Source organism: Selaginella moellendorffii, unplaced genomic scaffold (assembly GCF_000143415.4).
Source record: "Selaginella moellendorffii unplaced genomic scaffold, v1.0 SELMOscaffold_37, whole genome shotgun sequence".
Lineage (NCBI taxonomy): Eukaryota > Viridiplantae > Streptophyta > Lycopodiopsida > Selaginellales > Selaginellaceae > Selaginella > Selaginella moellendorffii.
In genome coordinates, this window is record NW_003314298.1 from 45,931 (window position 1) to 58,936 (window position 13,006).

The 13,006-nt window shown below is 47.7% G+C and overlaps 1 pseudogene; it reads left to right on the top strand.

Annotated features, from left to right (window-relative positions):
- Window positions 1–12,035: 12,035 nt before the first annotated feature.
- On the top strand, window positions 12,036–12,812 carry LOC9653417 (annotated as a pseudogene).
- The last annotated feature ends 194 nt before the right edge of the window (window positions 12,813–13,006 follow it).

Genomic DNA, 13,006 nt, shown 5'->3' on the forward strand with positions numbered 1-13,006 from the left:
TTGTCTACACTTGTTCTTGCCGAAGCTTGCAAGCGGTGGTATAGTCTTTTGGAATAGTGAGCAGTTCACGGAACAGGTGCGTCGAGAGTCAGCACAGCGGATCCAGCATGAAGTCTTGCAGCAACCTCACCAACTGGATGTTGGGGAAGACGTGGGGAACATCTCTCTGTGGGATGCACGTCATGCAGCCCTCGCAATCCTAACGGAAAACCTCAGGACCTGGAAAGACTGGGCAGCTGGCACACTCCTTGCTCACGGGAATGCGTCAAGCTCATGCCCAGCTGTCGTCCCACCCAGAAACTCCTGCAGACGTGGCCGGGCTCATCCCTGATCTAGTACATGCAAGAGTGCAGGAGGAAACACGCCAAGTGGACCTCATGCACTTGCAACAGGTGAGGAAATCAGATCTGGACTCTCCCACAGCACCACACGAGGAGTAGAAGGTGTCGCTCCTCTCTCCACTCCCGAGACTCGACGAGGCAGGGATGTTGGTCTGGGACCCTCGCCACTTTGAGGAAAGGATCCAAAGTTCTCCGCTTCCAGTATGCAAAGAACTCCAGTTAACTCTGATGTGCACGATTAGAGAGCTGGACCTGAATCCTTTGGGAGAGGACCTCGTGTTGGGACCTGCACTGCGTGAAGCTCAAGAACTAATCATGAAGGCAATGGCCACACAGCAAGCGGATCTCTTTGACGCATGGGCGCAAGAGCAAGGTGGCAAGGTGGATATCACACCAACACCAACAGCTGAAGCGAGACTCAGAGAGCCAGAAATAGAGCCAGAGATGGAGCGCTCACTGGACGAACAGTCAGATGGCACACTTCACATGATGCCTTCAACAAGAGGAAGACCAAACGTGAGAAGAAGAAAGTGAAGCAAGCAATGCGGCGGAAACTTAAAACTCTGAGACTTGCCAAGGAGGGTCCATCCTGGACAAACACAGTTGAAGCCTTTCTTGAGGAGGAGCACGCCCCCATCGATAAGAGAACAGAGACTCGGGCGTACCAGCACCAGGAGGTTGACACACCTGAGCGAGTGGCGAAAGCCTAGTGGAGAGTGGGGAAGACTCGAGGCTGTGGGAAGGTGGCAGAAGCGCTGCACTCCTCAGCAGGAATAGTGATGTTGACAAGAAGAACGACTCACATAATGCGAATGGGGGAACACCTGGTCATGCTGAAGTGCACAAGGTGGCAACAGCAGGAGAAGGTGGAAGTGACTTGGTTCATGACGACACGAGAGGAAAGGCTGTTTCTGTCAAGCTGGCCGAGACCCTGCAAAGAGCAGTAGCAAAGAAGGAAGAGGAACTTCGCAAGAAGGCACTGATTGCTGTTTTCAGGGGGAAGTTCCCTACAGGTCGCATGGCTAACGATTGGATCAATGCAACACTGGGAGAAGGAATCCTTATGAAAAAGATGCTGCCACACAGGAAGGGCTGCTACACAGTTGTCTTTGAGACAGAGGAGGCACGGTCTCAGGCAGAGGCCATGCATGGCCTCATTGATGAGAATTGGGCAGTGTCATTCCACCCTTGGATCTCGAGGTTCACAACAGAGGACCAAGCACGTCTCAAGGGTGGGAGCTTTCCAGTGAACATCGCAATGTGGGATGTTCCCATGGAAATGCGGATCACAATGGTGATCCAGGAGCTGGTTGAAGGGAGTATTGGTCAGATAGCAGCCGGCCTCGACACTGTAGAAGCAGAGGGTGTTCTAGGTCCCATCTGCCTCAAAGTTTTTGTGTCAGCCCCGGCTGAAATCCCGACAGAAGATCGCACTGCTGGGCCAGTATATCAAGGTCCAAACGGAGAACTCAGAACCTAGATGCAACTTTTGTCAATGTGCTGGAGACCGGGAGGAGGCCTGCTCAGTCAAGCGGAACAGGCTGGCCTCCCAAAAACCGTTTGAGTTACCTAAAGAGCAAGAGCGGGTCTTGAAGGCACACCCTCTGGACAAGGCTCCCCACATTTGCTTCCTGGTCACCGCACCACTCTTGGGCTCATCCTCGCAGCCCAAACTATTCGAGGGACCTATTATAGACGTCGAAGGGGATGGCTTCCAGCTGGTCCTCCCTCGAATAGTAGGAATGGCAGTCAGGTGGATTCCACCTAAGCGGGAATTAAGTCCCACAGCTGGTTGATGTGCCGCGGGAACACAGCCTTCCCAGAGGTTGTCACCATTGGAGACTACCAAACACGCATGGAAAGTGCTATCACTGAGTGGATGGGCTTTGCGAAATACACTGTCCGAGGCTTCTCCTGGACAAAGCACAAGGGGAAGATGACTACGGTGTGGACCATCTCCACAAAATGGAGGGCAAGACCCCGTAACTCTTCACTTTCCTGGAAGTATGTGGCTCCATGATGACACTCACGATCGTCATCTAGAACTGCTGGGGACTCAGTTGGACCGGCAGTTGACTCAACAAAAGGGCGCAGCTCAAGTCCCACATCTGTGAGATCAGCTTAGAAGGAGATATCAACATCCTGTGCCTGCAAGAGCATAAAATGACCGTGGCCCCAGACTACACGTTTGGAATGAGGGGACGGCTCTGGTGGAACCCGGCCACACAAGCAGTGGCTAGACTAGGAGGTGGCATAGCAATGGTAGTCTCAACCAAATGGTCTACTCAGGTATGAAACCACCTTGTCCTTGTCCTAGGAAAGGCTCAACTGCTCGTCCTTCACCTCCACTTTGGACGGGTGGGGATAATCAACGTCTATGCACCAACGAAGAAAGTGGACGGGTGGGGATAATCAACGTCTATGCACCAACGAAGAAAGGGAGACGTGCAGAATTCTGGCTGAGCGTGTTACAGTCTGCCCAAGGGTGAGCAGATGAATGGCTGGTCCTAGGAGACTTCAACATGGTTGAGGACATCTGTGATCGCAGGGGAATGCAGGAAACAATTCAGCCACATGAGCAGGAGCAGTGGAGTCAGCTCATGGACATATTGGAGCTCATGGACCTTCAACATGCTGCTGGATTCGCATCTCACGCTCACCCTTTTACAAGGCGGCAGGCAGTATCCTCCCAGTCGAGACTGGACCGGATTTACGCCTCACCTCGCATACGGCAGGATGGGGGAAGCCTTAAAACATGGCTCAGTTTTGCGTCCTTCTCATATCACGACCCCCTCAGATGTGTGATCAAGCTCCAAAGGGAAAAAGGGACAGTAGTCCAGCGATCAATCACTAGAGCCACGCTGCGAGACCTGGTGCCGATTGGGCTTATACATGATGCTCTCGTGCAGAACAAGATGGGGCTGATCTCAGTGCTCCTGTCTTGCTCACAGAAGCTCCAGGTGCGCCAGAATGATCTCAAAGGAGCGGTGATGAAGGATCTTAGACTGGCCAGGCAGAAGGTGGTAACAGCATATAGGATGTTGCTGAACACGCAAAACGAGTTTAAGTGGCAAATAGTACTGGATGAACGCGAAGCCAAGCTACGCGACTTGGAGTACGCTGCATGGAGCAACAGCATCCGGGCTATGGAAGGTAGATGGGCCCTAAATGAATGCCTTCTCAATAAGGCTTTCTTTAGGGGAATCAGGCCAGTGATGGACTCTCCTCCCATTCTAGGCCTGAAGCACAGTGACGGGCGGGTCATCAAGGACCAACAGGGGATGCAACAGCTTGCCCAAGAGTTTTACCAACTTCTCTATACGGCCTAGTAGTGGTCTCCAAAGAGGGAAAAGGCGGCGGTGGAAGTGCTTGTGTCCCTTCCCCGGCATGTCCCCCATGAGTGATATGACTCATTGAAGATGGACTTCACACTGGAGGAGCTTCAGGAAGCACTCAAGAAGCTCAGCAATGACAAGCAGCCCGGTATCGACGGCCTCTTGCCCATTTTCTTTGAGGAGCACTAGGAGACCATAGGCCCGCTATTGCTACAAGCATGGTGGGATGCTCAACGTGATGGGACCTTGCCTCGCAAGATCCTCGAGGGCCAGATTGCACTTATCCCAAAGAGGGGGGACCTGCAGGAGTTGAGGAATTGGAGGCTGATCACCATCCTCAACACGTCCTACAAGCTCTTCGCTAAAGCAATGACCCTCAAGCTCCAAGCTGTTATGCCGTTGATCATTGGGGAACAGCAAACAGGGTTTTTTCCAGGGCGGCAAATCGCAGAAAATATCTGGACATACTTGCTGGCTCAGAGATGGGCAGAGATCTCTGACCAACAAACTGCAGCATGGCTATTGGACTTCAAGAAGGCCTACGATTAGGTGGACTGGAGGTTCCTGGAGGAGTGCATGCATACGATTGGCATCCCGAGAGAGATGGTCGCTAGGATCTCATTACTGTACTGAGGATCCACAAGCAGAGTCACAATCAATGGCGAGATGGGACCGAGTTTTCAGTTGGGACGTTCGGTACGCCAAGGGTGTCCACTAGCACCCTTTCTTTTCCTGATTGTGGCTGAGGCCCTGGGCACATTTCTAGCGAAAGGCAGGCACATTAAAGGACTCACCCTGTGGGCTGCAAAACAGCAACTTCCGAGAACTACAAGGGTGACTCGGGAACTCCTTGATGGAGCATTTGCAGACGACACTGCCTTGTTCCTACTCACGACTAAGGAGAACCTGGATGCAGCAAAGAAGGCACTGGAGACTTTCAACCTCACAGATGGCACAACAATTAACTGGAACAAATCAGTGGGCATAAATTGGGGGTGGCCAGGCATTGAATCTTGGGGGCAGGACATCGGCTTCCAGTGGCTCAAACCAGGAGAGGACGCCAAGTACTTGGGGATTCAAGTTGGTACTTGGTTCAGTGCAGCACTTCAGGATGACACCTTGCTCCGACGGGTACGAACGTCAATCCAGAAGTGGGCTCCCTGGAAACTCGGTTTGCCAGCGAGAGTGGTCGTAGCCAAGAGCATCATTATGCCCAGCATCTGGTACCACCTCTCAATTTGTCCTGTCCCAAAATGCACTCTTAGAAAGGTATGCACGATGGTTCGTCAGTATTTGTGGCGGGGCGCACTGGTCACAGGGAGGAGCATGGCCAAGGTCGCATGGCAAACTACAGCACATCCACGAGTCTTGGGAGGACTTGGAGTAATTGATCCGAGTGACATGGCGAAGGTGCTGCGGTATAAAATCCTCCTCATCAGCCTTCAACCAAGTAACCAACCTTGGAGACTCAACGAAGAAGGGGCAGCTTTGGCCTAGGTGCTGTCTTAAACCTGGAGACTTTGTGGCTCTGCAACGGGACGTGGAGCCAGATAGGGAATGAGTCAGCTTGGGGGCTTGGACACAGGGCATTTATGGCCAAAACACCAGCTTGGGAGGACAGAGATGTGGAGGTGTGGTTCGTGGTGTCTCCAGACCAAAATGTTGGGTGTCCTTTTCGGGTCCTGAGAGGCGACATGCTGCTGCCAGCAGGGGATGAACAGGTAATGCCGATGGTGACGGATGATGAAGTCAAGGGCAGGATTTGAGTAATACAACAGGTTCTGAAGCCGTCGGTGGGGATTCACTCATTGGCCACACTAGAGGGGGATGGCACTCTCAGATGGTGGCAACAGCAGCTCATCGAGGATCTGGATTGGGACCCCACAGCATGGAAACGAGGAGCGAGGAGCCTCTTCTCCTTTGGTGTCAAGGAAGCAAGGGATGGTCTCTTGACCAGCAGGGAGGAGGCCCGAGGGGAGATCCCCAAGCTCTAGAAGAAATGGATCGAGCAAGGAGTTGAAGCAAATCAGGTGGTGGGCAACACCCTTGCGTTCTGGAAACTGCCGGTACAGGAGAAAGTCAAGGCCACCTCTTGGTTGATGGCAAATAACGGGCTGCCGGTAGGACAGCAGTTCCAGGAAGAAGCATGCCGACGATGCAAGGAGTGTGGTGAGCTGGAGATAGTGCGACATGCACTATGGGAATGCGACGTGGTGAGAGAAGTATGGCGACAGATCTTCAAGGTGACACAGGAACTCAGAGACATTCCAGAGTTCGAGCCTCGGAGTGGGGATATCCTCCACTAGTTTGAGGGAGCTAGAGGTCCAGCCATTGGTCCAGCTTGGAGGTGTATTCGCTGCTACGGACAACTCGGACGGAACATGCGAGTCTGGTGGGACGCAACAGGGGCTGAAGTCAGGATGTCCATCTGGGAGGCAATGGGCCATGAGCACTGGTCCATTTGGAGGGCAACAGGAGTGCAGGCACTTTGGGAGGCTCGGAACCATTGTCGCTTTGATGGACAACAAGCTGCAGCTGCCGCCCATATGTAAACACGAGTCCCATTCACCTCCTCCAAATCCTCTCATGACACTGCCACCTCATCAAGAGATTGGAGCTGTTACCCATTCAAGACGTGTGAGCAAACTAACGATCAGAGCTCTTGAATCTCTTGGTCAAGCTCCATGCAAGAAGGGATTCTACTGGGCCATGAGCTCCATTGCTAAACCTCATGGCTACCAGGCTTCTCTCTCTAGTCCTAATGCCTCACAATGGCAAGCAGCCATGCAGGATGAGTATGACTCACTGATCAAGAATGGAACCTGGACATTGGTTCCCCTCCCTCCTGGCAAGAAGGCAGTCACAGCCAAGTGGCTGTTCAAGAAGAAATATCGAGCTGATGGCAGTATCGAGCGCCACAAGGCATGGTTTGTAGCTCATGGTTTCTAGCTCATGGTTTCTCATGGTTTGTAGCTCATGGTTTGTAGCTCATAGTTGATTACTTTAAAACTTATAGCCCTGTTGTAAAGCTAATGACAATTCATTTTTTGATGAGCCTTGCAACTGAGCTTGACCTGGAGCTCCATCAACTTGATGTGAGAACTGCTTTCTTGAATGGTTATCTTGAGGAGGAGGTGTACGTTGCCCAGCCTCCTAGGTTTATACGTCCCGGACAGGAGCATCTCGTCTGCCGCTTACACAAAGCTCTCTACAGGCTGAAACAAAGCCTCAGGTCATGGTACACTAAAATTAACAGCTTTTTGACCTCGTTGGGCTTTACTCACAGCATGGCTGATAATAATCTCTACATATATTGAGATGGCCAAGGATTTCTATTCTTAGCCTTATATGTGGACGATACAATATTAGCCTCCAACCAGATGTGACTCATCCACCGCATCAAGGCCTCTCTCACTGTTAAATTGAGATGACCGATCTGGGAAACTTGCACTACTGTCTGGGAATTCAAGTCTTCCGGGATAGACAACGTGGAGTACTTGAGCTCTCCTAGGAGAAATACATCCATGACATTCTCCAGAGGTACTCTATGCTTAATGCTAACCCGGTGGCTACTCCTATGGAAGCAAGCTCAAAGTTGTCCAAGGCTTTTAGTTTGACATCAACCTCAGATGACACTCCCGAGGAGGAGACCACAACATTGTACCATTCAGTGTTTGGGAGCCTCATCTAGTTGATGGTCTCAACTAGGCCTATTCTCGCATTCAGTGTGGGAGCAGTCTCAAAGTTCTTGGACAATCCATCACCCTCACATTAGGCCACTGTGAAGTGGATCATGAGGTATGTGAGTGGCACAAGGAAATTCACATTGAAATATGCAAGAGGAGATGGAGACAACAGCCTAGTGGGATTCATAGATGTAGATTGGGCAAGAGATCTAGATGACAGAAGATCCACCACAGGGTATGTCTTCATGTATAACCATAATATGGTTAGTTGGTGTTCCAGGAGGCAACAGATCACTGCGATGTCCTCATGCAAACCTGAATACATCGCAACTGCAGTAGCAATGAAAGAGGCCATCTGGCTTAAGACGTTGCTGCAGGACCTCGGGATTCAAATTCCAGCAGTCAAACTCTACTGCAACAATATGTCGACAATAGCGTTGACTCGGGATGCAAGATTTCATTCACACACCAAGCACATTGAGTTGAGGTTCCATTTCATCGGAGATCAAGTCAATAATGGAACAATCAACCTGGAATTCTGTCCGACCAGCTCAATGGTCATTAATATCCTAACGAAGTCCTTGCCTCGAGTGAAGCATGAACTCTTCCTCAAATCACTCCATTTGACTGACGGTGTGAGCCTTGAGGAGTGTGGAAAAAAGTGATGACAAGTCTCCACGTCAGCAAAGAAGACAAGTCATTCATCCAAGACACCAACCACCAAGCGTCACACCCATATCATTATGTACATAACCATATGAAAGCAATGAAGTTGACAGAGCATTCCGCACATAAAAACACACATCTACAGTTTGTTGACATGGAGACTTGTTGTCACTCATCTCCACACTCCTCCTCAAGGCTTGCACTGTCAGTCAAATGGAGAGATTTGAGGAAGACTTCATGTTTCACTTGGGGCAAGGACTTTGTTAGGATATCAACAACCATTGAGGTGGTTGAAGCAAAATTCCAAGTTGATGGTTCCATTGTGTTTGGTGCATGAGTGAATACTATTGCCAACATAACTATTGAAATTTGTATCCCTAGGTTCTACAGTAACATCTTAAGCCAGATGGCTTCTTTCGCTGCAAATATGATATACTTAGACTTGCGTAATTGAGGTGGATCCAAAGAAGGTGGAAGCGGTGAAGTCTTCGGAAGTTCCGACCATTGTATCAAACGTTCATTCCTTTCTTGGTTTAGTGGGATATTATTGCAAGTTTGTCCGCAATTTTGCAAAAATTGCTCTTCCATTGACTAAGTTAACAAAGAGTAGTATACTATTTCATTGGACACCAACTTGTCAGCATGCTTTTGTATAGTGGAAGGAGATCTTGACTACAGTTCCTATTCTTAGGATTTTGGATTTTGATAAACCCTTCAAAGTGCATTGTGATGCATCTAACTATGTTATTGGTGCCATGTTGCAACAAGATTGTGACAAAGTTGTTGGTGTTCCATTAAGGCAATATGGTTGTCCTGCTGCATTCTATTCCAAGAAATTGAATAGAACCCAACGAAGATGGCTAATGCATGAGAAAGAGATGTTTGCTATAGTGTCGACATTAGAACATTGGAGACACTACTTGGGTGGACACACCAAGGTTTATACAAATAGTAATACACTGAGTTACTTTGCTACGTAGGCTAAGCTTATGCCGAAGTAGGCCTGTTGGCAAGAGAAGCTTGCTAGATATGATATTAAAATCATATATAAACCTGGTAAAGACAATATTGTTCCGGATGCATTGAGTCATCAGGCTCAGTTCTGGGCAATATCGGCAATCTGTTCGGATTGGTTGAAGGATGTTTGGGCTTCATATAGAAGTGATCCATTGGCAAAGGCAATCTTGCACTATGCGGAGTTGTCAAGGTAGAACTTTGGTAGCGAAGCGGCAAAAGCTGCTAGTCAAACCAATGCAAAGCTTCACTTCTTAGTTTAGGATGGGTTTATATTCTATAAGCAGGAAAAATTGTATCTTCCCTCTAAGGATTTGCAGCAGTTGTTTCTGCAGGAATATCATGATGTTCTGGTAGTAGGATATGGTGGAAAGCAAAAGACTCTGGCTTCATTGAAAAAGAGATTTTTCTGGTCTAGTATAGAAGGTGATGTAACAGACTATGTCCATTCCTACCCTATATGCCAGTAATGTAAGCACAGAACTGAGAAGCAAGCTGGAAAGTTATAGTGCATTCTAGCACTGGCATGGCCATTTTAGAGTATGACACTTGATTTTGTCACTTGTTTGCCGAAATCTAAAGGTTATGATACTTTGATGGTGGTTGATGATTGGTTATTGAAGATTGCACACTTCATTCCAACTATGGGAATAATGAATGCGAAGCAAGTAGCAAAGCTCCTTTTCCATGAAGTAGTGTGGGTTCATGGTCTTCCCAAAGAGATGATCTCGGATAGAGATTCGAGATTTACAGGGAAGTTTTGGGGCACACTGTTCCAATTATTCGGTACCAAGTTGAAGTTTAGTATGGCTTATCATCCTCAAACTGATGGGTAGACTAAACGTGTGAATGCTCAAGTTAAGGATTATTTGCGGTACTATGTTGCAACGGACCAACGTGACTAAGTTGAGCATTTAGACACAGTAGAAATTTGATATAACAACACATTTCATAGCGCTATTGGCTGTTCTCTATGGGCGATGCTACAAGCGAATGCTCATAGGGTTCCTCAACAAATTGTTGTACCGAAACTAACGTTCAAAGTGTTGGTCTTGCCCATTGAGACTTATGCGGAGTAGCTACGCCAAGGTTGATGTAGAGCTACTGAGGCGATGGGCAAAGCTCAAGATAGGTATCAACGTGATAAAGATCAATATCGTCGGGATGTATCCTATCAAATGGGAGATCATGTGTGGCTATCTTCCCGAAACTTGAACATTAAGATTCTTTGTCTCGAAAGCTCTTGCCAAGATATGTTGGACCCTATCAGGTGTTGAAATGAATTGGTGATGTATCTTATCGGTTGGATCTGTTTACAGAGATGTCCAATGTTCATAATGTATTTCATGCCAATCTATTGGCTCTTTACACTATGGATGTTGCATGTCAAGGGGAGATTCGTCCATCACCAGAAGTTGTGGATGGTGAACCTGAATACGAAGTTGAAAGCATTCTATCACGAGGCCGGAAATGTGGTGGTTGTTTCAAGGAATATCTAGTTAAGTGGAAAGGTTACTCGGTTTATGAATCAATTTAGGAACCTCTTAGTATTATTACATATGCTCGTGAGTTTGTCACGGAGTATAAGAATAGTAATAAAGACTAACTTTTGTAAACTTTGTAATAAATCTTGCAAATCAATAAAATAGTATATTTCTATAAATCAAAGTTTCATCTCTTTTGTTGGTTAGTACTTGGGTCAGTTTTGGCAGGTTGACTTCAGCACTTCGGTGCATGGGTCTAATCTATAACCATGGGGATAACTATTATAGACTGATATGGAAGAGGAAGAGAAACCAAAACTGGAACTGGAAGAGGACGAGGGAAGAGGAGGAAGAGGAAAACACTACCTCTGAGTACTATAGTGTAGAATAAAAATGTATGTTTCGTTTCAATATTTTCTTTTCCCTCTATATTTGAACCCCATGGATCATCTTTCGAATCGTTCTCTTTGGTTGCTTACAAGCCACCACACTTCCTTGCAAGTTCATGCCCTTGTGAACAAAGCTGAGAGCGGCTCTCTTGAGAGCCCCACTCTCTTGATACTCTACCTTTTGTTTATGCCCTCGTGAACAAAAGTTAAGAGCTACAGCTCTCCTAAAAGCCCTATTCTCTTAACACCCTACCCCTTGGGTCGAGCCCGGCTGGAGCAAATTAAACCTACCAAATGTCAATTAACATATGGTGTTATTCCCCTAAGCCAACCAATAGAGTTGAACCTAAGACCCCTCTAATACCAAATGTAAGCTTTTGAATTTGGACTTCCCAGGAGGTTATCCAGCCCAGTACTATTCAAACCCAAGGATACTTAACCCTAAATATCTCAAGACCCTTAACTAATTGGAAAAGGACACTCTTGTTCATGGGCCCTTTCCCTTTATATTTGAACCCCATGAATCATCTCTCGAATTATTCCCTTTGATTGCTTATATAAAAGTGTTATGGTTAAATAGTGGTGCTTCATTTCACATGACTCCCTTGAGGTTTGTGTTTCACACCTAGAAGCCTCTCCATGCTTCATAACAAGTTTACATTGGCAATAAATGACCACTTCAGCTGGAAGGCCGTAACATGATGGTGATCAAACTTCCAGATGAACCTCTCAAGGAGGTTCATCATATTCACTTCATCTATATACCATTTTTTCCATAGGTGCAAGGTTTATGGATTGTATGTGAAAAGAAAAAACTTTTAGGTAAGAACCAATTTTGTGTTAGTGGCTTTGGCTGCAAGAGAGAATCCCAAATCAAGAAGATGAATGAATTCATCTCCAAGACCCAGTCCAATCACCAAGAGTGCTTTGTGATTCTTAGAGTCCTATGTAGCCTACAAGGTAGTGTTAGTCAGTGTCAAGAGGTCTTACCTGACCAAGTCCTAGCAAGCTTTAGCCATCAAAATTAACTGAACTTTGGTCTTCCACAATGAATGTCATGCAAAGAAGGCTGCAGCCTTCTACCTAGCATATGCTTGCTCAAAGCAACTTGTTGTTAATAATGGCTCTTCTCGGCTTGCAGCCATGGTGGCCTCATCAAAGACAGTGTCCAACTCTTCATGTCACTCCTCCACGACTATCCGACGATCTCCCACACTACTACTGCATGGTGGACCTCATAGCCAAGCTCAATGCTGCCGAGAAGTTTATAGCCACGGCACCTCTCAAGCCTGACCAGGTGATCCACTCCACAATGCTGGGAGCCTCCAAAGTTCACAAGGACGTGGAGCGAGCTAGAAAGTCTGCTGAGCACTTGATGGAGCTCATGCTGGAATGCTCTGTGGCATACATGGTGCTGTCGAATCTCTACAACAAAGTCAGGAAGAAGGATCAGGGGGGCAAGATTGGGAGGCTCATGTATGAGAAGAACATCAGGAAGGAGCCAGCTTTCAGCTCCATCGCAGTGAAGTGAAGAGTCCACGAGTTCTTCACGGGGAACACGACAAATGCTCAAACTCCGGAGATCTTGGAGGAGCTGGAGACGGAGATGGCCAAGGCGGGATACACTCCAGACACCACTGTCATGCTTCACGACATGGGGGACGAGCAAAAGAAGCGCTTGCTCTCGTATCACAGCGAGAAGCTGGCAATTGCGTTTGGGTTGATCAGCACAGCCCCAGGAACTTTGCTGAGGATCATCAAGAACTTGCGCATGTGTGGGGACTGTCACACTGCCACCAAGTTTATCTCCAAGATCACGGGAAGAGAGATTGTCGTGAGAGACAGCCATCGCTTCCATCACTTTGACAATGGGACGTGCTCTTGTGGAGACTATTGATAATTCAGGTAAGTTTTAATCTAATTTATTTTTAAAATAAGGAACAAAGCAAAAAGGTGGTTAAAAAGGGAGCTTAGTTTTATATAAATCCCGACTTGGTCTAACAAGAGGAAGCATTCTCTCCCTGTTCTTCGAAGAACCTAACTCGGTCGACCAAGAGGACGTGTTCTCCACACAAGAGGGTCCCCTTGTAT